The following is a 23026-nucleotide window of genomic DNA, read 5'->3' as shown; positions in this document are numbered from 1 at the left end:
TGTTCCAAACCACTTTACTACTCACTCTTTTTTCGTGCAATTACAATGCAAGGGGACTGAAGTTTTCAAGCTTCAAAAAAAGACATAAAAACATAATATGAGGGTGAGTAAATGATGACAGAATTTGTATTATTTGGCTGAATTTATGTAGGATGTGTATTGAGTTACTTCCATTATGGTTCAAGAAAGTATTACTGTTCAAAATTTAAAGGTCAGTAAGATTTTTATTTATTTATTTTTTAGTTATGGTTTTATTCATCAAGAATACATCAAATTAATAAAAATTCATCATTAAGACATTTGGAATGTCACAAAAAAATATTTTAAATAAATGCTGTTCTTTTGAACTCTCTATTGACCAAAGAATCACAATATCCACAAAAATATGAAGCAGCTCAACTGTTTTCAACATTGTTAATAATCAGAAATGTTTCTTGAGGAGCAAATTAGTATATGTGACCTTAAGTCTTAAGTCGCTGGGGTATATTTGTAGCAATAGCCAAAAATACGTTGTATGGGTCAAAATTATAGATTTTTCTTTTATGCCAAAAATCTTTAGTATATTAAGTAAAGATCATATTCCATGAAGATATTTTGTAAATTTACTACTGTAAATATATCAAAACGTTGTTTTTGATTAGTAATATGCATTGCTAAGAACTTAATTTGGACAAATTTAAAGGTGATTTTCTCAGTATTTTGATTTTTTTGCACCCTCAGATTCCAGATTTTCAAATAGTTGTATCTCGGCCAAATATTGTCCGATCCTAACAAACCATACATCAATGGAAAGCTTAGTTATCCAGCTTTCATAGTTTGTATAAATGTCAATTTCGAAAAATTGACACTTAAGACTGGTTTTGTGGTCCAGGGTCACATATTAGAATGATTTCTGAAGGATCATGTGACACTGAAGACTGGAGTAATGATGCTGAAAATTCAGCTTTGATCACAGGAATCAATTACATTTTAACATATATTCAAATAGAAATCAGATATTTTAAATTGTAATAATATGTCAAAATATTCCTGTTTTTTGTTGTTGTTGTTGTTGTTGTTTTTTCCCTGTATTTTTAATCAAATAAATGCAGCCTTGAGACTTAACATCTTTAAAAAAACAATCTTACCAACCACAAACTTTTGAATGACAGTATACGTAAGTGTGTGTGAGTGTGTGTGTGTGTGTGTGTGTGTGGTATAAATAGCTGGTAACAAAGCACTTAAACTCAGGTTGCTCTGTAGGGACTGTCCTGTAGTAAACGTCCGATCAGTTGCTTGCTTGGAGAAAAAATGGGTTTGCTAACTGACAAATAGCCTCAAATATCAGGGAGTTGAAATTGTCCTCACAGAAGTAAAGGCTTAGAAGGGAATCTTTGTGCTGTTTTCCGGCAGTGTTACTCATAACACAGAGGATGTGGAGTGGCAGCAAATTACTGCGGCTGCCAACGCAGCTAATTCAACAGCGTACAGTTACAGAGACCAACAAAACACTCTGAACAGACTGCTGGAGTGTGACAGTGAGAGATGGAATGAAAAGTAATTAAAAGCTTATTGGTGGAACCAGTACAAAGTGAATAATCTCAGTTTTTCATTAATTTTCTTGGGTTTTCAAGACTTCTTGAGTTTGATGCAATGTTTTGGAATTGATTCCAAAAGTTGATTCCAGACTCATTTAGAAAAAGTGAGAGGCAAAGTGGGACTTTTTTTATTCAAACTAAATAGATATTTTCTTTGCACACTCACAGATTAGCTGTAGCAGTAGGAAGCATCTTTAAAAAAGCATTTGCAGTCGGTCTGAAATGAATAACCGTGTTAACCAGCTGAAAAAGTGTTTTCATGACCCTTGACATAACGTAGACCTGTAAATACAGAATAAGCAGCACAATGTTCGATTTCTTGGTCCTTTACGATTGCTGTTTGTCAGATTGTATGATTCCCAGCGTTTTATGTTTTTAATTGTGAAGAAATAATTTCTGAATCCGAACATTTTGTCAGTTTGGAAACATTGTATGAACGTTACTTTTGAATGTTCTCTGAAAATTCTGAAACAAGTATTAACATTAAAAAATATATATGCACGTTTAACTAAAAAAAAAAAAAAAAAAAACATTTTGAGAACATTAAAGATCATATAAATTTGAATGAACTTTTTTAACGTTACTGCATTGTTATTTCTGAATGTTAAAAATATCCAGTTTTTAAAATGTTTTAAAAACTTTTTTTTTTTTCTTAGTTGTACTAACATTAAAAGAACATTTCATTTTATTATTTTGCAAACATTATCGGAATGTTAATTTTGAATATTCTCTGAAAAATCTAAAACAAGTAACATTTTAAAAAGACAAATGCCAAACTAAAACATTTCACAAAATAAGTTCCATGAACGAACATTTTGAGAACATTACAGATCACATAACTTTGAACAAACATTCTCTTAATGTTACTGGAAGAACGTTTGTTCATAAGTTTGAGAGAACTTGCCTGAACTTTAGCCGAATTCTGCAACCATTCCCTGTTAAAGAAAGGCATGAGAGACTCAACTTCTTGTTGAGTTTAGACAATAGCATCCACCTGTCATCACGCAAAAGAGTCCTATGTGGTGTATTTGTCATTTTGATTTGCTCTGACTGAAGGTTGTGGTTGTAGTCTATTCTGGACGCTTACCATCCCAAGAGTGTTGAATGAATAAAATATTACATAAGGTCGCCCAAGTAGGCTGCAGTTGAAATGTCATGTGAGCTGCTGACTTGCACGCAAAGCTTTTCCTTGTTGGTTTCAAACATTACTAACAGATCAAATGTAGAAATCTCAAGTTTACCAAAGGAGTGACCCGTCATTGCACCATGAGTGCAGTCCATTACATTAATTGCATTTTGTACAGCTGACCATCACTGCAAATTGCCTTGGAGAGTTTTGGAGTGTCTTTTTTTTTTTTTTTTTGGCCTTCAGTTTAGTTTTGTTCAAAGTGGAGTCATTATATTCTTTGTAACACCAGAAACAGTATGCTTATACAGTAAATAACTCTCATCAATAGTAAACACTGTAAAGATTTGAGCTGAATATAGCCTTCCTGTTCCCTTTCAGTCGGTCACTCAGAGTCACGTCGGGTGACCGACGAATTGGGATCTCGCTTAGAGAGACCAATCCACTTCGAGTGTAACTAAATGAGCCAATGCACATTGGCATGCGATTATTGCATCCAGCTGCGGCTGATCACAGCGTGAGTATAAGTAGGCAGCAGGTGCAGCGCATATTCAGCTCTCACTGGAAAGGTGATCATCTCAGAGTTGCGGGCCAGGCTCCGTTACCTCGACAAAGGGGCGGAGCCCTGTTGCCTCTGCGTCGATCTGGTTCTCGTTCTGGCTGCAGACAGGCGAGGACTACTTCAGGCAGTGGCACGGGTGGTCTGAGGATTACAGTAGTGGCAAACCCTCCAGGGAACCAACCCTCGAGGGACCATCGCTCCTCTTGCGCTCCGAAACCAGTGAGCTGCCAGTGGAACGTGCTGGCGGAGCTTACCAGCAGTGTCCTTGGCGCTCCTTCCGATGACCGGATGTCGATCGCTACATTGGAGGGTGAGCCAGAGCTTCCTGGGGAATAAGATTTGGTTGCGCTGCTGCTCCGGCAGTGGCAATGCCTGAATCAGACCCGGAAATGACAGCTATGCTTTCCCGGGCCGCTGAGCGAGTAGGGCTCGAGTGGAGACCGTGTCCCGAGCCCTCGAGGTTGGAGGACTGGTTCTCGGGGTAGCTTGTGCTGGTTCTCAGCACCCTGCCCCGGTGCCTCTCTTCCCGGAGGTGCATGGGGAGCTTACCAGGTCGTGGATGGCAACTTTTACTGCCAGAAACCGACCTGTTAGATCTTCCTCCCTCACCACCCTCGATGGTGGTGCAGCTAGGGGGTATACGGGGGTCCCCCCGGTGGAGCGGTCGGTTGCAATGCAGTTGTGTCCTAGTACCGCCTCCACCCAGCAGGGCAAACCATGCCTCCTCTTCTGGGCCTGTAGGTATTCGTCTGGTCTGTCCGGCGATGCTTATGTGGCCTGTGGAGAAGCTGCCTCCACCTTACGCTACGGCATTACTGCAGGTTCTTCAGGCTAAAAGCACTGAGGGACATGCACGAGGGTGGTCAAGATCCGGAAGTTCTGAAAGAGCTTTGTAACGCTACTGACCTCGCGCTACAAGCGATGAAGGTCACTGCGTTGTCTCTGGGTCATGTGATGTCCACACTTGTGGTCCAGGAGCGCCACCTCTGGTTGTGTCTGGTTGACATAGGGACACCGACAAAGTTTGGTTCCTCAAGGTACCTGTGTCCCAGACTGGCCTCTTCGTCGAGAACGTGGCCCAGCAGTTCTCGGCTGCACAGGAGCAGACTGAGGCGATCCAACATGTCCTGCCCCGGCGGGCAGCTGCTGCCTTCACCCGTCTGCTGGCTGCAGCGCCCCAGCCTGCTCGTCGCCGAGGGCGGCCCCCTGCGTCAGCCTCCACTCCCGCACCGCATCCACAGCAGCCTCCAGAAGCGGCGCCCTGGACCCCGTCAAACCTGACGATGCTCTGAAGAGCAAGAGGCCAGGGACGGGAGACCCAGAGAGAGAGGGAACTGCTTCGGGAGATGGTGGATGCACCTCTCCCTCCCCCGGAGGAGGGCCGGGTGGAGAAATCTTTTGTTTCAAAAAAAAAAAAAAGACAAACCTCGACAAGAGGCGGTTGTCTCTGTCTCTGGGTCCCACAAGGGCATGGAGAGTCATGGACGGACCAACACCGTACCACACTCATCCCCCTCTCTCGCCAGTGAGCAGCTGTGAGCGGTTCGAGAGTGCGACCAATCGTACTACTCACGCACCCTCTGCCAGAACGCAGGTTGGTGTTGCACACACACTGACCCCGCATCGGACCGGCAACGAGATGCCCGAGCCGGGTCCCTGCGTTCCCCTCGCTGCCCCACCGCGGGTACGTCGGTGGCTCCGTCGGTGGCTCCGTCGGTGCCACTTGTGCGGTTTCTGGGAGCCTGGCTAGTGCTTCCCAGTCCGTCTCGTTGGCTCCGTCAGACCTTCAGACTCGGCTATGCGAAGTTCAGGGGCGTCCACTTCACTTCAGTGAAGGCGGCAGATGCTCCTGTCTTGCGTGCAGAGATCGCAGTCCTACTGGCGAAGGATGTGATAGAGCCGGCCTCCAGCCGATATGAGGACGGGTTTTACAGCCCTTACCTCATTGTACCCAAGAAGGTGGTGGGTTGAGACCAATCTTGGATCTGTGTGTCTTGAACAGGGCCCTTCACAAACTTCCGTTCAAGATGCTCATGCAGAAACGCATCTTGGTGCGTCCGTCCCAGAGATTGGTTTGCAGCGATCGACCTGAATGACGCGTACTTCCATGTGTCGATCCTTCCACGCCATAGGTCATTCCTGCGGTTTGCGTTCGAGGGATAGGCATATCAATACAAGGTCCTGCCCTTCGGGCTGTCCCTGTTGCCCCATGTCTTCACGAAAGTTACGGAGGCAGCCCTTGTTCCCCTGAGAGAACAGGGCGTTCGCATTCTCAACTATCTCGACGACTGGCTCATACTGGCTCAGTCTCAGTTGTGTGAACACAGGGACTTGGTGCTCTGGCACCTCAGCCAGTTGGGCCTTTGGGTCAACTGGGAAAAGAGCAAACTCTCCTGACGCAGAGGATCTCTTTTCTCGGTATGGAGTTGGATTCGTCGATCAGACAGCACGCCTCACGCAGGAGGGCCGGGTGGAGAAATCTTTGTTTCAAAAAAAAAAAGACAAACCTCGACAAGAGGCGGTTGTCTCTGTCTCTGGGTCCCACAAGGGCATGGAGAGTCATGGACGGACCAACACCGTACCACACTCATCCCCCTCTCTCGCCAGTGAGCAGCTGTGAGCGGTTCGAGAGTGCGACCAATCGTACTACTCACGCACCCTCTGCCAGAACGCAGGTTGGTGTTGCACACACACTGACCCCGCATCGGACCGGCAACGAGATGCCCGAGCCGGGTCCCTGCGTTCCCCTCGCTGCCCCACCGCGGGTACGTCGGTGGCTCCGTCGGTGGCTCCGTCGGTGCCACTTGTGCGGTTTCTGGGAGCCTGGCTAGTGCTTCCCAGTCCGTCTCGTTGGCTCCGTCAGACCTTCAGACTCGGCTATGCGAAGTTCAGGGGCGTCCACTTCACTTCAGTGAAGGCGGCAGATGCTCCTGTCTTGCGTGCAGAGATCGCAGTCCTACTGGCGAAGGATGTGATAGAGCCGGCCCCTCCAGCCGATATGAGGACGGGGTTTTACAGCCCTTACCTCATTGTACCCAAGAAGGTGGTGGGTTGAGATCAATCTTGGATCTGTGTGTCTTGAACAGGGCCCTTCACAAACTTCCGTTCAAGATGCTCATGCAGAAACGCATCTTCGGGTGCGTCCGTCCCAGAGATTGGTTTGCAGCGATCGACCTGAATGACGCGTACTTCCATGTGTCGATCCTTCCACGCCATAGGTCATTCCTGCGGTTTGCGTTCGAGGGATAGGCATATCAATACAAGGTCCTGCCCTTCGGGCTGTCCCTGTTGCCCCATGTCTTCACGAAAGTTACGGAGGCAGCCCTTGTTCCCCTGAGAGAACAGGGCGTTCGCATTCTCAACTATCTCGACGACTGGCTCATACTGGCTCAGTCTCAGTTGTGTGAACACAGGGACTTGGTGCTCTGGCACCTCAGCCAGTTGGGCCTTTGGGTCAACTGGGAAAAGAGCAAACTCTCCCTGACGCAGAGGATCTCTTTTCTCGGTATGGAGTTGGATTCGGTCGATCAGACAGCACGCCTCACGCAGGAACATGCTCAGTCGGTGTTGAACTGCTCAAATACATTCAAAAGTAGGACAGCGGTCACACTAAAACTATTTCAGAGGCTCCTGGGGCATATGGCAGCTGCAGCGGCAGTCACTGCTTCATATGAGACCGCTTCAACACTGGCTCCATGGCCGAGTCCCAAGGTGGACGTGGCAACGCGGCACTCACCGGGTCCGAGTCACACCGGCTTGCCGCCAAACCTTCACCCCGTGGTCAGACCTCTCATTTTTCTGGGCAGGAGTGCCCTGGAACAGGTCTCCAGGCATGCTGTGGTTTACACGGATGCCTCCACCACCGGCTGGGGCTTGCAGTATCGGGGGTTTTGACGGGCCCCCAACTGCACTGGCGCCCGCCTCCTCCTCCTCTGGAGTCAGAAGCATCTGAGGTCGCTTCGTGCTATTCACATTCCGGGCTTGCTCAACCAGGCAGCCAACGAGCTGTCACGAGCTGCGCTCCCTAGAGAGTGGAGACTCCTTCCCCAGATGGTTCAGCTGATTTGGAGACGTTTCGGACTCGCTCAGGTAGACCTGTTTGCTTCTCTAGAGACCTCTCATTGCCAGTTGTTTTACTCCCTGACCAAGGGAACACTCGGCACGGACGCACTGGCACACAGCTGGCCGCGGGACCTTCGCAAGTATGTGTTTCCCCCAGTGAGCCTTTTTGCACAGACACTGTGCAAGATCAGGGAGGACGAGGAGCAGGTCCTGCTCGTGGCGCCGTACTGGCCCACTCGGACTTGGTTCCCGGAACTGATGCTCCTCGTGACAGCCCCTCCTTGGCAGATTCCTCTGAGGAAGGATCTACTGACTCAGAGACGGGGCACCTTATGGCACCCGCGTCCAGACCTCTGGAAACTTTATGTCTGGTCCCTGGATGGGACTTGGAGGTTCTAGGTGACCTACCCCAGGAGGTAGTTGACACCATCACTTCGGCGAGAGCGCCGTCTACAAGACATGCTTACGCCTTGAAGTGGAACCTGTTCGTCGAATGGTGTTCTTCTCACCAAGAAGACCCCCGGAAGTGCCCGATCAGAGTCGTGCTGTCCTTCTTGCAGCAAGGGTTAGAGTGAAGGCTGTCTCACTCCACCCTTACAGTCTGTGTGGCTGCGATTGCAGCCAACCACGACCCTGTAGAAGGGAAGTCGGTGGGGAAGCATGACTTGGTCATCAGGTTCCTTAGCGGGGCAAGAAGGTTAAATTCCCCACGGCCCCCCTCTATACCCTCTTGGGATCTGTCTCTAGTGCTCAGAGCACTACAGCAGGGCCCATTCGAGCCTTTGCAGACAGTCGAGCTGAAGTTTCTTTCAATGAAGACTCTGCTCCTGCTTGCATTGGCCTCCATCAAGAGGGTAGGGGACCTGCACTCATTTTCGGTCGACGATTCGTGCCTAGAGTTTGGGCCGGCTGACTCCCAGGTAATCCTGAGGCCCCGGCCTGGCTATGTGCCCAAGGTTCCCACTACTCCCTTCAGGGACCAGGTGGTGAGCCTGCAAGCGCTGCCCTCGGAGGAGGCAGACCCAGCCCTAGCTTTGCTTTGTCCCATCCGGGCATTGAGATGCTACGTTGACAGGACGCAAAGCTTCAGGACCTCAGACCAGCTCTTTGTCTGTCACGGAGGCCGGCAGAAAGGGAATGCCGTCTCTAAGCAGAGGATGGCCCACTGGATAGTGGACGCCATCACCCTGGCTTATCAGGCACAGGGTGTGCCCTGCCCGTTCAGGTTGAGAGCTCACTCTACTAGAAGTGTTGCATCCTCCTGGGCACTGGCTCGCGGTGCCTCGCTGGCAGATATTGTAGAGCTGCGGGCTGGGCGACCCCTAAAACGTTTGCTAGATTCTATAGCCTCCGTGTGGAACCGGTTTCCTCCTGTGTTCTCACCTCAAACGGGTAAAAGCACTTAGAGGCTCCGGTTTGGGTCGGCTTGCTAAAACTGCTCCAGAGAGTCCGTACAGTAGACCCTGTCGACCTCCTCCGTCCCCTCGGTAGCCAGACGTGGCGGAGCGTCTGGCGCCAGGCCCTCATTCGATGAATCCGTGAGAACCGGTAGGGGGCTGGGTTCCATATGTAGAGACCTAATTGAATCCCATATGTGTAAGCCCACGGTATAGCCTCAGAGCCTGTGTTTCCCCGGCAGACTTCCTGCCATTGCCCAAGAGGCTACAATCACCTCTAATCTTCCATATTCACCTAAATGGTTGTTATATGTGTAAGTGCTTCTGAACCTCCTTCGGGAAGGATGGGCTTCCACAGCGTTCCTGTTCCAAGTGGAACGGGTACGTTTTCCCAGTGTTATCCAGTCTTACTGAGTGGGTAGTGCCATAGCAACAGTAGCTGGTCTTCCTGTGGTGAGCCCTGACCTACACCAAAGAGTAGGGGCGCAGGAGGCTTCCACAGGACACTAGAAGGGGCAGTATCCGTGGCCTTTTGGTAGGGATCCCAATTCGTCGGTCACCTGACCTGACTCGGAGTGACCGACTGAAAGGGAACGTCTCGGTTATGTATGTAACCCTCATTCCCTGAAGGAGGGAACGGAGACATCACGTCCCGTCGCCACGGCTGCTGTACCACCGCTGAGCGGCCGGGTCACCGGCTCGGCTCCAAAGCGAAAACCTGAATATGCGCTGCACCTGCTGCCTACTTATACTCACGCTGTGATCAGCGGCAGCTGGATGCAATCATCGCATACCAATGTGCATTGGCTCGTTTAGTTACACTCGAAGTGGATTGGTCTCTCTAAGCCTGATCCCAATTCGTCGGTCACCCGACATGATGTCTCCGTTCCCTCCTTCAGGGAATGAGGGTTACATACGTAACCGAGACGTTCAATATAATAATAATAATAATGATAATATCACATACATACTGTACATACATACATACTTATTTATTATTATTATTATTATTGCCAGTTGTTTATAATTGATACAGTCATCTTTATCATTTTTTTATCATTTAAAGTCTAAAGTCTAATCTTCTGCCAGTCCAATCAAACGAGTCAGGAAGATGCTTATTTGTCATACTGTAAATGGAAGGTTTAGTTATTCTATATTGCATTACAGGATACACTGTATGTGTTTGCACACTTTTACACTTGATATTGAGTAGTACAGCATTTCAAACATTCATTGTCTCAGTTTTCAAGTGATGCTTATAAAGAACAATGTTGAGCAAGTGAAACAGATTCTGCTTATTATTCGACTCCATCAGAGATCCATTAAGTCCTCAGCTATAAAACCCCGAACCCACAGGCCCGTTTTCAGAAAAACCCCAGAGATCTGGCAAGCTTTGAGAGCTGACCACACAACATTTGCTAACTTGCTCATTGCCCTGTTTGCTTGTGTTTTGTGCTTTAATGAATCAGTTTGTGATCCAAGCATCACACCAGCTACAGAAATCAACAGCTCTGATGACAAAATATCAGTGCAAATGAGTGCTCGTGGTCTGATAGCAGCAGGTAAACACACAGCGGCCAAGTGACTCAAATGTAAAGATGCATTGTCTGCGCTCTCGTCCAAACGCAGCACTGCAGCTACATTGATTCTTCCTGTGCGCGTCTGGCAACCGCACTCATGGGTCTCTGCTCTACACCCAATTTATTTCCATCACTGTGTACATGACTTGAGTCGTAAAAGAGCCACTGCTGCTAACCTTGGGGAGCAGACGTGTATAGGAGGCTCAAGCACAGGGTTTAAGCAAGAACAGGCTGGACGTCCTTCATAAAATAATGATGAGATGCTTCTCTGTCAGTGTAGTGATTGCTTTCTAACAGTAGGACGCTTTAGTGATATGTTATTGTGTTGTTTTTCTATGGTCATCATTGTTTATGATTTCTTACATCAGCTGTTTTTCTTGAGAACATTGAACGATGCATTTCAAGTGCAGGCGACCAGAAAAATGGCCTTAAAATCAAACATTAAACTGATTTTTTAATATATATATATAATCTAATAATATCTAAGTGCCGTTTGAAATTTTTTTTCAACCTATTCATTACCATGAAAGTGAAATTACTGAACCTACCACATAGGAGCCTGATAAAAATGTTAATTTTAGAAGAAAATTTCAAAAGGCATTTAGAGGCTTTTGCATCTGAACCCTTCATTCATATATATATATATATATATATATATATACATACACACACACACACACACATATATATATATAATATTTAAAACAATTGCTTTTAGTTTTTAGTGTTTTATTTCTTATTTATTTTGATAAAATAGTATATATTTTTAAATAGCATATTTTTAAAACGATTGACTTGAGTGTTTCTTTATTTAATTTTACAAAACATGAAATCATAAGATCAAATATTGAAATAAATCAAAATAATCATATTTACAAATTTTTGTTGTTTTTTGTTTTTTGATGAGGTGCTTCTCTATCAACATAGTGAATGTTTTTAACAGTAAGACGTTTTAGCAGTGTGCTGTTGTATTATTTCTCTAAGCTCAATGTTTATGATTGATTACAAAAGCAACTGTTTTCTTGAGGAACTTATGATGCATTTCAAGTGGCGACCAAAATGATTTAGCATGCAAAAGTAAACAAGGTCCTTAAAATCAAATATCGAAATGTGTTAAGTATAAAAAGCTGCCTGTGTAGAGCAGCCCTCTTGATCTTTGGAGCTTTAAATGTCTGAAATGATTTGGATCAGAGACCTGGAAGGAGCTTCCTGTGTGTGAATAGGGAAGTTGTTAGGGGAGCACTTTTGCAACTAAAAGCAGTTTGCTGTACATGACCCAAGTATCATAAGTATGATTAAGGAAATGAATTTACATAGGTTTTATAGCTCATTGAAGTTTTAATGGAAGCACTTAGCCCTGAGACTTATAGGCGTCCTCTTGGGAGCCGAATGAATGAGAACACGAGAACAAGCCGTTTAAAGTAACGAGCCTCTTCATGCTGGAAGACACGAAATAGCGTCAGGAAGTTGAGCTGGAGGTGTGTTAAAGTACACGTAGATAACATAAGCTGTCATACTCTTTAAGCACTGATAGATTTATGTCTTACATCATTCACATCACAGACATCGGTAGTCAGGCTTCTATCCATGTATTTTAATGCAAATATTGGGAAATCGCATTAAAACCGCTGGATTGAAACAAACTTTCAAGTATAACTTGGAAGGAAACATAGCTAATTATATTCTTCCCTAAACTGAAATCAGACTGTATTTCAGTGTTTGTCACTGAATGCAAATAAATTGGATATTGTTTTGGTTTAAGGTGATGTGTGTAATGTTTGTAATGTTAAAATACGTTCTTCTACGGGCATTTTAATCAGCAGATAGTTTGTAAGACATTTGTATAGTTTGATTCCAACCCACAATTCTGTGGTGGTTTTAAAATCTGTTTGTTTGAGCAGCCTGGCATTACTACATTAGCACAACCAATGGCATGAGTTTGGGGGTGGGGCTATAAGTTCGTTGACCAATAACAGACAGGGGAATGTTTTGGAAACTTGTTTCTGTTGCAGACAGAATTTCAATTCAATTCAATTCTACCATTTTTTTTTTTTAGATTTTTTTAAGTAAACTTTTGAAATTGGAAATTAAATTTTAGTTTTGTAAAATTTTAGCCTAATTAAATATAATTACATTAATCCATTTTAAATCCTGAAATTTTGCACACTAATCCCACTGCAATTATTGCAATTATTATTGGAGAAATTATGACTTTTTGAAATCAAAAGTTAGAGATATTTAATTTAGATTAAATTTGATGTAATTTTAATTAAATTTTTTTATTTAATTTAATAAATTCGATTTTTTTATATTTGAATTTTTAAATAAAATTTTAGTTTAATTTATCATCTTTCAGCATGAATCATGTTTTTTTTGTACCCAAAGATTCTGCATTCTAAGTCCAGTTCTGCAAAAAAAAAAAAAGTTGAGCCAACTTAAAATTAAGGCAACCAGCTTCAGCAGATTTTTGAGTTTTCTCAATTTGTCGTCTAAATTTGAGAATCTCCCACAAAAATAAGTCTGAAAATCTGCTGAAGCTGGTTGCCTTAAAATTTTAAGGTGGCTCAAGGTTTTTTTTTTTTTTTTTTTACAGTGTGTGCCAGCTGAGCTACCACGCAAGATTGTTACATCCGGAAATCGAAACACATGGAGCTGTAATCATAACTGTGTATGAAAATGATTACAAGTGCTCACTGTTTTACCAACCTCTAGTGTTCATTTCTGTTGGAAACTGCAGTGATATGCAGTACATATTTCGCGTCTTGTGAAAAAGTTCCTACGGGTACGATTTCTCATCAGTTGATCCAAGACCAAATTATCTGACAAGTGTACTTAATTTTATAGCTCTATACTATATGTGATTTGTTTCTCTTTAGAGATAAATTCCTAAAAAATTGGCCAGTAAAATCTTCAAAGAAGTGTTTTTGAAGTGGACGTTCAGCTTCGAGAAGTTGAAGCCATGCTAGACTGTTTTCAGATGATAAAACACAATCTGTAGCTGAATTCATGATAATCCACATTGTGGAGGATGTTTCGGAGGCGTTCGCTCAATGCAGGCCCACTTTATTATGAGTAGGCGTCGAACCGGACTGTTCCTCATCTAGCTTGAAGGCTTGTCTGACTAATTACTTGACTTACAGATGTCTCCGGCTTATGTGTACAGACAAAGCAGAATGTCAAGCGGATGACGCAGGTTACATGAGAAACACATGGTTGCAGGTGATTTGTAGGATGTCATGCAAGTCAGTTGTTTTTTTTTTTGGCTACAAATCAGCCGCTTGACATGCTCATGATGACAGATGCATGAACCGAAATCTGTCTTCTTCCATTACGAATCATCACCTGTGATTTAGTATGTTTTCCAAGCACCGATTGCTCCCAATTTGCATCCCAACATCTAGAAAGATGACAGGAAGAAAAATGGCCGTGGCGTTTGGATCAAGCGATGAATATGGTCACAAAGTTCCAGCAGAAATAAACAGAATTTCATTTAGCAACCAATAGTTGTTTGGAAACCAAATAGATACTCCTTCATTGGCTATTATAAGTGCCATTTCCATAATACTCTCCATCTCCAGTGTATGTAGGAGGCTTTTAACAGCAGCCAGAGGAGAAATGGAAATAAATGAAGAGGTTTGGGAAACTGGATGAATGAGAGCCACATCTGCAGGTCATTCTCATGCTACATCGTCAGCTTCATGTGAATCAGGAGTGTGTATGTGTATATGCCTGCTGGGGGACTTGTAAGTGTAAAATGGGAATATGCATTCCTGCAGCCACTTTTTAATTATATGGCAGAAGGATTTTATGTCGGACTTGGCAAGAAGCGCTTTGACCCAAACAACTGGATCCCTGTTCTCTCATAGGCTGCCAGTGGCGCATTTTTGTCTGTTAATGCCAAGCGTAATTATCCTGCGAAATAAATGAAGACGTTTTATAACCTCGGTCAGCCAGAGAGCTAAGATTCTGTGCCCTGAATACATCCATAGCGTCATAAATAGAAAAACCCTACCTGACATTCAAACACTCAGGATGGTTTTTAGCACTGCGCTAGTGATATTACAGTATGAAGATGTTAATATTTAAGCAGAGGATTTTCTTTCGGGCTACAAAATACTTTTTCATTCTTTTTTTTTTTTTTTTGCTTCATTTTCTTTCTTTTTTTATATAGTGGAAAAGAGGCTCATGTAGCGTGATTTTAGTTTAAGTATGATTATATTAACTAGAGTTTCTTAAACTCAGTCTCATCAGAGAAGTTGCTTTTACCAAATAAACTTACATAAATTTCCAATTGCATAAAGCATTGATTTATATATATACATATATATATATATGTATTTACGCTACCATTCAAAAGTTTGAGGTCAGTAAAATTATTATTGTTTTTGAAAGAATGTCTCTTCTGCTCACCAAAGCTGCATTTATTTGTTAAAAAATACAGTAAAATCAGCAATATTGTGAAATATATTTACAGTTTAAAATAGCTGTTTCCTATGTTAATATATTGTAGAATGTAATTTATTCCTGTGATCAATGATCCTCATGATTCTTCAGAAATCATTCTAATATGCTGATTTGCTGCTCAAGAAACATTTCTGATTATTATCCACAGTTGTGCTGCTTTATATTCAGTGAACACAAAGTTCAAAAGAACAGCATTTATTTGAAATAGAAACACTGTAAATATATTTACTGTCACTTTTGATCAGTTTAATGTGTTCTAATTTAATTAAAGTGTTAATTTCTTATAGTTTAGTATACTGGTGACTTTTACTTTGTATTGCTGTTGCTAATAAAACAGCTACTGGGTTTTTTTTCTGCAATTTAAGAAGTTTTCATGGTTTCCCTGGCTTTTTAGACGCCCATCTAAACATTTCAGGTTGTTATTAGCCATCAGCGTTTTGACAAGTGACATCCTACGATTTCCTTTTGTGGCTGCGTAACCTCCGTTTCTCAATCTGTCATTTTATGGCTCTGTTGACGTTCGCCTCTCTCTTAAACGGTCTCTGTTGACATTTTACGGTCACCGGGCTGCGGCATCCCGGGCTAAATCCGTGTAAAATACAAAGGATGTGGCTGGGAAGAAAGAAGCACTTGTAAAAAAGCAAACCCAAAGTCTGTTAGCTGAGCGCTGGCTGATACAGCGTCCAACCGCCTCTGCCAGCTTTAAAACACAAAGACATTCCATCAGATGGTTTAAGTTACAGTTTAATGGAGGCGTGCATTCAGATAGCCACTCTATATTTTATTCCCCCAAAGCCACAATTACCGTGCGGCTGAGTAGGGTGAATAAAACACCAGTGCAGTCAGCGGCTGTTTTTTCTTCCTCCTCGGCATGGCCTGCTGCTGCGTCATGCTGTTTTGCAGATTCAGCAGATGTTTTTATGAGCAGAATAACCACAACGGGCAAAAATGTGGGCATTTCCTAACCAACTCGGAGAAGACGTTTTCAAGGGAGGACCCATGAAACGGGATTTTCTAAACCAACATCCTTCCAGCTCAGTCATATAATTATGGATATTTTATTGTGCCTTCTGTCGTATTTGAATAAACAACCATAGCTTGCGCGTTTCCTCGGTGTAAAGATGAGTGTCATGCATGAAGTCTTGAAATGACCAATTTCACCCAAAAACATTTGTTTCGTAAAATGTTTCATTCACATTATTTAGGTTTTTCGGATGCTAAAGCTTTGTGTGATAAACAGACATAAATGCAGCTGTTGTTTTTGCCGTCTGCTTTTCACGCACATCCAAATACACAACCTTAGTGTAAAGTTTCATAGCATTAAAGGTGCATTTCCAATTTTAATTAATCTAATCGAAACTGGCTTTAGCCACATATTCCAGGATTGTTAATGAGATATCAATTGCAATAAATAAATTGCTGAATATCTCTTCAATTAACTGGACGAATGTGATTATTTATTCAATTTACTGCATTGCTTAAATATTTAACGTTCCACTATACCTCCTTTACATACACTTTCAAATACAGCTGCGCCTGAGTTGTATGGACCACATTTTGTGGAGCTTTTTTGAGACAAAAAAAAAGAAAATGTAACATCATTCTCAACAGTTTTTGCCATATTTGAATGGATGCAACTGTATGAAATCCCAGTCTATTCCTCACAATAATCTGTTGTATTACGTTTAAAGGCGTTGAATACAGTGTACAAGTCATATGGACTGTTGATATGATGCTTTTATGTATTTTTGAGACATACTGAGTCATTCATATGTCATTTGTAGTCATATGAGTTACTGATATATGATGTTTTTTTGGTTTTTTTTCTTAACTGACAATAAATTTTGTGTCGTATTTGAGTGGACACAGCCTAAATTTCAGTCTGTTCGTTATCACACAGACTTCAGCAGACATTGAATACAGTCCTCAAGTCATAATGGACCATTGATATTGTGCTTTTTATGTATTTTGGAGACAAAAAATACATCATTAGCAATAATTTTTGTCTCATTTGAATGGATGTAACTGTACATTTTGGTCTGTTCATCACGCAAATCAAATAAGACACAGAATACAGTTCACAAGTCATATGGATTACTAATATAGTGCTTTTTATGTATTTTTTTTTAAATTACATCACTGACAATCATTTTGAATGTCATTTGAATGGGAAAACTATATCATTACTCAAATGTGACTTCAGAAGTCATAATGACTACAGATATGATGCTGTTTATGGTTTTTGGAGACATAAATGTGACATTAGCAATCATTACAATAATTACAGTAATTTTTATATTGAAGTGGATGCAAATATATCTTGACTTAAATATCAGTCTGTTCATCCCACAAATGTCGTATGACTTTAGAGAATGTTGAATACAGTGCACAGGTTTTATGAATTACTGATGTGGTGCTTTTTTGTCATTTTGATCATTGACAATAACTTTTGTGTCATATTTAAGTGGCTCCATTTTAATTTTCAGTCTGTTCATTAGACAAAATCTATCATATGATTTCAGAAGAAATTGCATACAATGCACAAGTCATGTGGACTATCGACATGGTGATTTTTTTTTGTCATTTTGGAGCCGTTTTATTATATTGAAAGGGGTGGTCAGTTCATTTCTCAACATTTGCAGTTTCTCCATTCTGCACAAGTCATACTGATTTGAGTAAATGAGGACAGACTTGTAATTTTTGGCTGAACTATCCCTTTTAACACGATCCCTGCGCTCATACATTTTCTGTTGATTTCAGGACCAAGCGTTTGTCACCCCATCCATTCACACGTACCCTTCATTAATGCAGGCCGTATTGTTATTCAGAAGCGCCTGGTAAATTAATTTAACGTAATTGAACCGCACCACCCCTGATGTCACATGGAGCGAGTGCCAGCGACTGGCAGTGCATCTCAATGGCCTCCTCTTCATGTATCCCCAGCTTGCAATTCCCCACACGTCACGCCAGTGGAAAATCCATTCATGTCCCGACAGAAGGGGCCAGCGAAATTCTTCTCTCTTTGTTGATCAAGTGACATCCCTCTCCTCTCAAGCGAAGAGGAACCTCAGAAAGCCTCGTCTTCTTAATCTCCTCTAGACTTTCTCTTGTTGTTCAATCGTTTGTCGACTCGTATGCGCTTCCCTCTCGCTCTCCGGGTCATCTTAAAAGGCATGATGGGAGGTCATTAAAGCAAAGCTCTCTGCTCAATTAGAGAGAGTTTAATGCTTCTGTTAAAGAGCAAATGCTGAAACAATGTGAGTCTGATTATATCAACCTAACTATTGTGTGACAAGTGAAATCCTAAGGGACCATAGCATTACCATTCACATTTCTGGACATGCTACTATGTTTTTGGATGAATACACCGTGGTAAATTAATGGGGTAGTCATTTAGTACTATGGTATTTATCATTGTTTTTGTATTAAAATGCAGTAGAAATATCATGTATTTGGACATGTGGTAATAAGAGTATGGCAATCATTTAGAATCACAATCAATCTATTATCAGTTTCAAAATCATACCATATTTCATGGTACCATGTTTTTAAACATATTAATACTATGGTGTATAATATGGTAATTGTTCAGTACTGTGGTATTTATCATGTTTCTGTATTGCTAATTCAAATTACCATATGTTTTTGGACATGATTGGATTTTGGATTGGCAATCATTTAGTATCACAATCATTCTGTCACTAATTATAATGCCTATAGTGTTACCATGTTTTTGGAAATAGTAACACTGTGGTACCTGAATATGGTAATCTTATCACTTTTATATAGTTTCTATATAGTTAAATTAAAATACTATAGAATTGCCATGTATTGAACGTGCTACGGTAATACTATGGTATAAGAACATGGCGATAATTTACAGTCATTTAGAGTCTATAAACAATTTTAAAATAATAAAAATTGGCAAAATGTAGCTATTTTTAAAATATGGTATGGTTTTTGAACATATTATGGTATATAATATGATAATTATCCAGCACCATGGTATTTATCAGTTTTTGTGATAATTTATCAAGGATTTACCTTTTTTTTTTGATTGGATATTTGATTGGCAATCATTTAGTATCACAATCAGTCTGTCATCAATTTCAAAATAATAAAAATTACCATAGTATTGCCATAGTTCTTTTTTGGACATAGTAACAGTATGGTACATGAACTATGGTAATACTATGGTATAAGTACATGGCAATCATTTACAGTCACAATTAGTCTATAATCAATTAAAAAATTACAAAAAATATATATTTAAAATATGGTACTATGTTATGTTTTAACATAATAATAATAATAATAATAATAATTACCATGCATTTAGATAAGGTTTTTTTTTTTTTTTGGACAAGTAATACTCATAATTTTCAAAATAATTTATACAAATTACCATAATATTAGAGATGGGATGATTAATTAAACTTATGTTACCATATTTTTTTTTTACTTTTTCGGCTATGTGAACAGTACCACCATGGCATATGAATATGTTAATCATTTAGTATTTATGACCATCAATATTTTGTCTGAGGAACTTGTACCATGATAATTCATCAACCATTCAGTAATCCATAAAACAAGAAAACAACGATCGTAAATGTTCAATATGATCAGAAAGTATTTTCATTAAGTCCTGGAAAAGACGCAGTAAAAATGTACTTGCATTAAAATTTCACAATCGCAGTCAGAGCAGTTCAATTGGCAATAAAAGGCAAACAGAGAGGAGTGGTGATTAGATGGCAGCTTCAGGTGTGCTAACGGGCCTCCGGTGGAGCGTTAGGACACACTGGATTAGCAAAAACAGCCCATAAAACCCACAACACACTCACACACTTGACATGGAAAGTCCTGCTGGCTGAAGCAAATTTATGATTGTTTTCCAGCGTCAGAGCACCATATGCAATAACCTCTGCTGTTCAGGAGTGAAAGTGTTTATTTCCAACAAGTACACAGGAATTTGTAATGTGCTCAGAATTATAGGAATGTGTTGCTGGTTGATGTTATTTATTATCAGGTTTCATTATCAGTAGTAATAATAATTCTATTCTATTCTATATTATGTTATGTTATGTTATAGATATTTTAAGCATTAAAGATTCATTATTATCAGAAGTTTTCACTGTAATTCGCCACTTGTAAATTTGCTTCTCATCCAAGTTCTATAATATCAAAATATATACATTTCTATATATTTACATGCACGCACCCATATCATTTCTAAGTGATTTAGCATAGTTTGGTTAACCTTAAACTCCACGCAGAGCCGCTGTCAGTGCTCATGGGTGTAGCTGTTACAGACACACATGTGGTTTGTTTTGACAGACTGTGTGTGAATGAGAGCCTGAGAATGTAACATGAACAAAAAATACATTTTAGCCATTTTAAAGCAGCAGTCTGGCTAAAGTCAAAAGAGAGCTCATCCAGTTTAACCCCACAAAGGCTTTCATGAAACAGGATGTCCTGATAGGCCTTAAATGGCTATTTGCACAGTATTGATTGGAAGACTATGATTGCTTTAAGTAATGCAAGCTTTTAGAGTGCCAAACAAAATGGATAATGCTCAACGCTATCTGCAAATGCCTTTGCTAATAAGAGTGAAGGGTAAAAATGCTTAAGAAGTGCTAACGAGGCATCGCCGAGCCTTTTCCAGTGAATGCAGCCATTATCACTAGTGCTAGTGGCATCATGACTGCATATTGACTTCAGAAATCCAGAATAGATTGGACGGATGACTTTTAATGTACTTTATTTATTCATTTATTTTGAAGATTTGAAATATACTGACATCATATAACATTGCATTTGCCGATAATTATGAAAAAAGCTCACATTAACTTCAACTGTAAATTGAGTTCACTTCTTAAAATTCTCTCTCTCATATATATATATATATATATATATATCCACTTTATTACATACATAAAATAAACATTGTTAAGCACATGTATGAGGCACACAAACGACACCCATTTTGCAGAATGACTAATTGTATGTTCCACAAATGCAAATTTACCAGAGCAGTACAAATCTATCTTTATGACAACTTCAATTGCACTTGGGAGGACGAAAACAAACAAGTACAGAGATGCCATTAAATATTTGGCGGAGCTGCAGCAATTCAAGATGTTCCGGGCGATAAGCATCGCTATTCTAAATGTCAGAAAAAGAGGGTGAAAAAAAAACAATAAAACTGTGAGAATGTGCCATCTGTGCCACAAAGTCCCTCAGACAAAGGACAGAGCAGACAGATACTGTGTTCACTCTCCCATCTGCGCTTGTCTTATAAGACCGCCCTCTTATGAATTGGTTCACCCTAAAATATTCACAAGGGAGACATTATAATGATTATCTAATTTTCATTAATGCAGAATAATGACGTTGATGACGTGGAATGGTTTAACAGAGTTGAATCCATCATGCAATATCATCTTACAAGTGGTTTTGGTTTTGCATTTGACCAAGCTCTGTTGGAAACCATAATGAGCTGCCTATATAGATATCATAGAATTAGTTTTAGTGGTTCAAATGAAATAAAATGGGGTTAAAAACAATACTGGACCCCACTGACCTTATTTATTTTTTCATTTTTGGGTGAACTGTGTCATTGCAATGTGGGATTGCATTCTCTAAAATGTGATGGGATGCTGGCTGAAAATTTGGCCAAAAATAGGCATCTTGGAAGACGGCTTAAAAATATCTTGCCTACCTTTCTTTTTGTTTTTTGAAACAACCTATCATGCACCTAGGTAGGCAGCTCACAAAACTGTAATATCTACAAAGCTAAAATCATAGTGAGAACTTCTGATATTATGAATAAATATAGCAAATAAATAAAATTGTATTGTGTAAATATGTATACAGTTTATTAAATATTATAAATATCATTTTTATAAATAGTGTTTTATGTTAATATGTTATGGTTAATAACATTCAATTGAACACTCAATAATATTCATTTCAACACTTTTTATTTCAAGAATATACGTACTAATGAGTATATTTAATTACGTATTTACACCTATGTAAATGTACAGCATATGTAAATACAGAATTAAATCATACTAATTAATGAGTCAAGTCATAATTAATAAGTGCAATGTTGTGGCAGATGATTAAATTACTAAATATCGATGCCATATTAAACTGACGGTTCAGTTTAGCTGTGATTCTGATGCTTGAGGTGCAAAAAGGAAATATTATAAATTGGCATGGAAAAAACCCTTGGCAATACTTGCGAATTGAGAACGATAAATATTACCAATGAAGGAAAACAACTAATCATACGATATATACTGCTAATGAAGTAAGGAAAAACAACTAATCACAGTGTATATTAAATGAAAGTCCCACAGGTCACAGAAACCTTTCTGTAAACCATCTGCCACTTTGATAAGCAAAAACGTCTTGTTTTAATGAAAGTGACCAATGCATGTACAGCATTTGCATTTTAGTATCAGAAATGCATGCAACCAGAAAGCAGGTGTTCTCAGTTTCCTTAGAGCATCATGCAAATATGGTCTTCTGACAGACGAGGGGAACTGCTTCATGCAAGCATGTGACGGCATTGCTGGAGCAAAAGATGAGGCGTTCAGTTCAGCGGCATCATGGGAGGCTATGTGTGAGCCTCCTCTGGGTCTGACCCCTCTGTTCTAGCAGTCTAGGATTTTTTTGTTTTGTTTTTTTTTTCTGCATGAATAATAAATAGCTCACAACCATGCAGTGTTGGCTTGTTTCATGTGTGCGCAGAACCTTTGGGAAGATCCTGAAAGCGTCTTTATGTTGATACACTGCAGTTATGTCATCCATCCAATTCAGCGCTTTCATATTTAACGTAGATTACCGTTTCCTAGGAATTGCTGACATGCTGGTTGATGGATCACCACTCTGATCTAATACACGGGGTACGTCATGCATTTATCACGGAAATGGATATGTCTGTAGACTCCAACTAACCCATAACCGCATTAAATTCATAGCCATGTTGCATAGATAAACCGGATTTCGGAGTCCAGCTGCATTGGGAATCGCTTTATCTGGAACGTTCCTCGCAGGCTTATCATCGTGTTCATAGTTGAGAAATTTTCAGACAGACAGCCTTTTACCCAAAGCCTCTTTTTTGACACAAACAACCCAGCAGACAATGAAACCTCAGCACGCTTAACCTTTCCACAGATTCTGGAGATATTCTCAGCCAAACCAACTATATTCCTATCCGCAGAAACCTTTATGTGCAAATAATGCAA

At 40.8% G+C, this 23026-nt stretch overlaps 1 protein-coding gene across 1 annotated transcript in view; it reads left to right on the top strand.

The window, feature by feature from the left end:
* Positions 1–23026, top strand: part of gpc6a (glypican 6a) — a 228894-nt gene that overhangs the window by 180169 nt on the left and 25699 nt on the right. The gene's annotated exons all lie outside the window — the stretch shown is intronic.

This window comes from Onychostoma macrolepis, chromosome 01 (genome assembly GCF_012432095.1).
Source record: "Onychostoma macrolepis isolate SWU-2019 chromosome 01, ASM1243209v1, whole genome shotgun sequence".
Classification (NCBI taxonomy): domain Eukaryota; kingdom Metazoa; phylum Chordata; class Actinopteri; order Cypriniformes; family Cyprinidae; genus Onychostoma; species Onychostoma macrolepis.
Note: the sequence above shows the minus strand (reverse complement) of the source record. Positions and strands in the feature narration are given on the sequence as shown.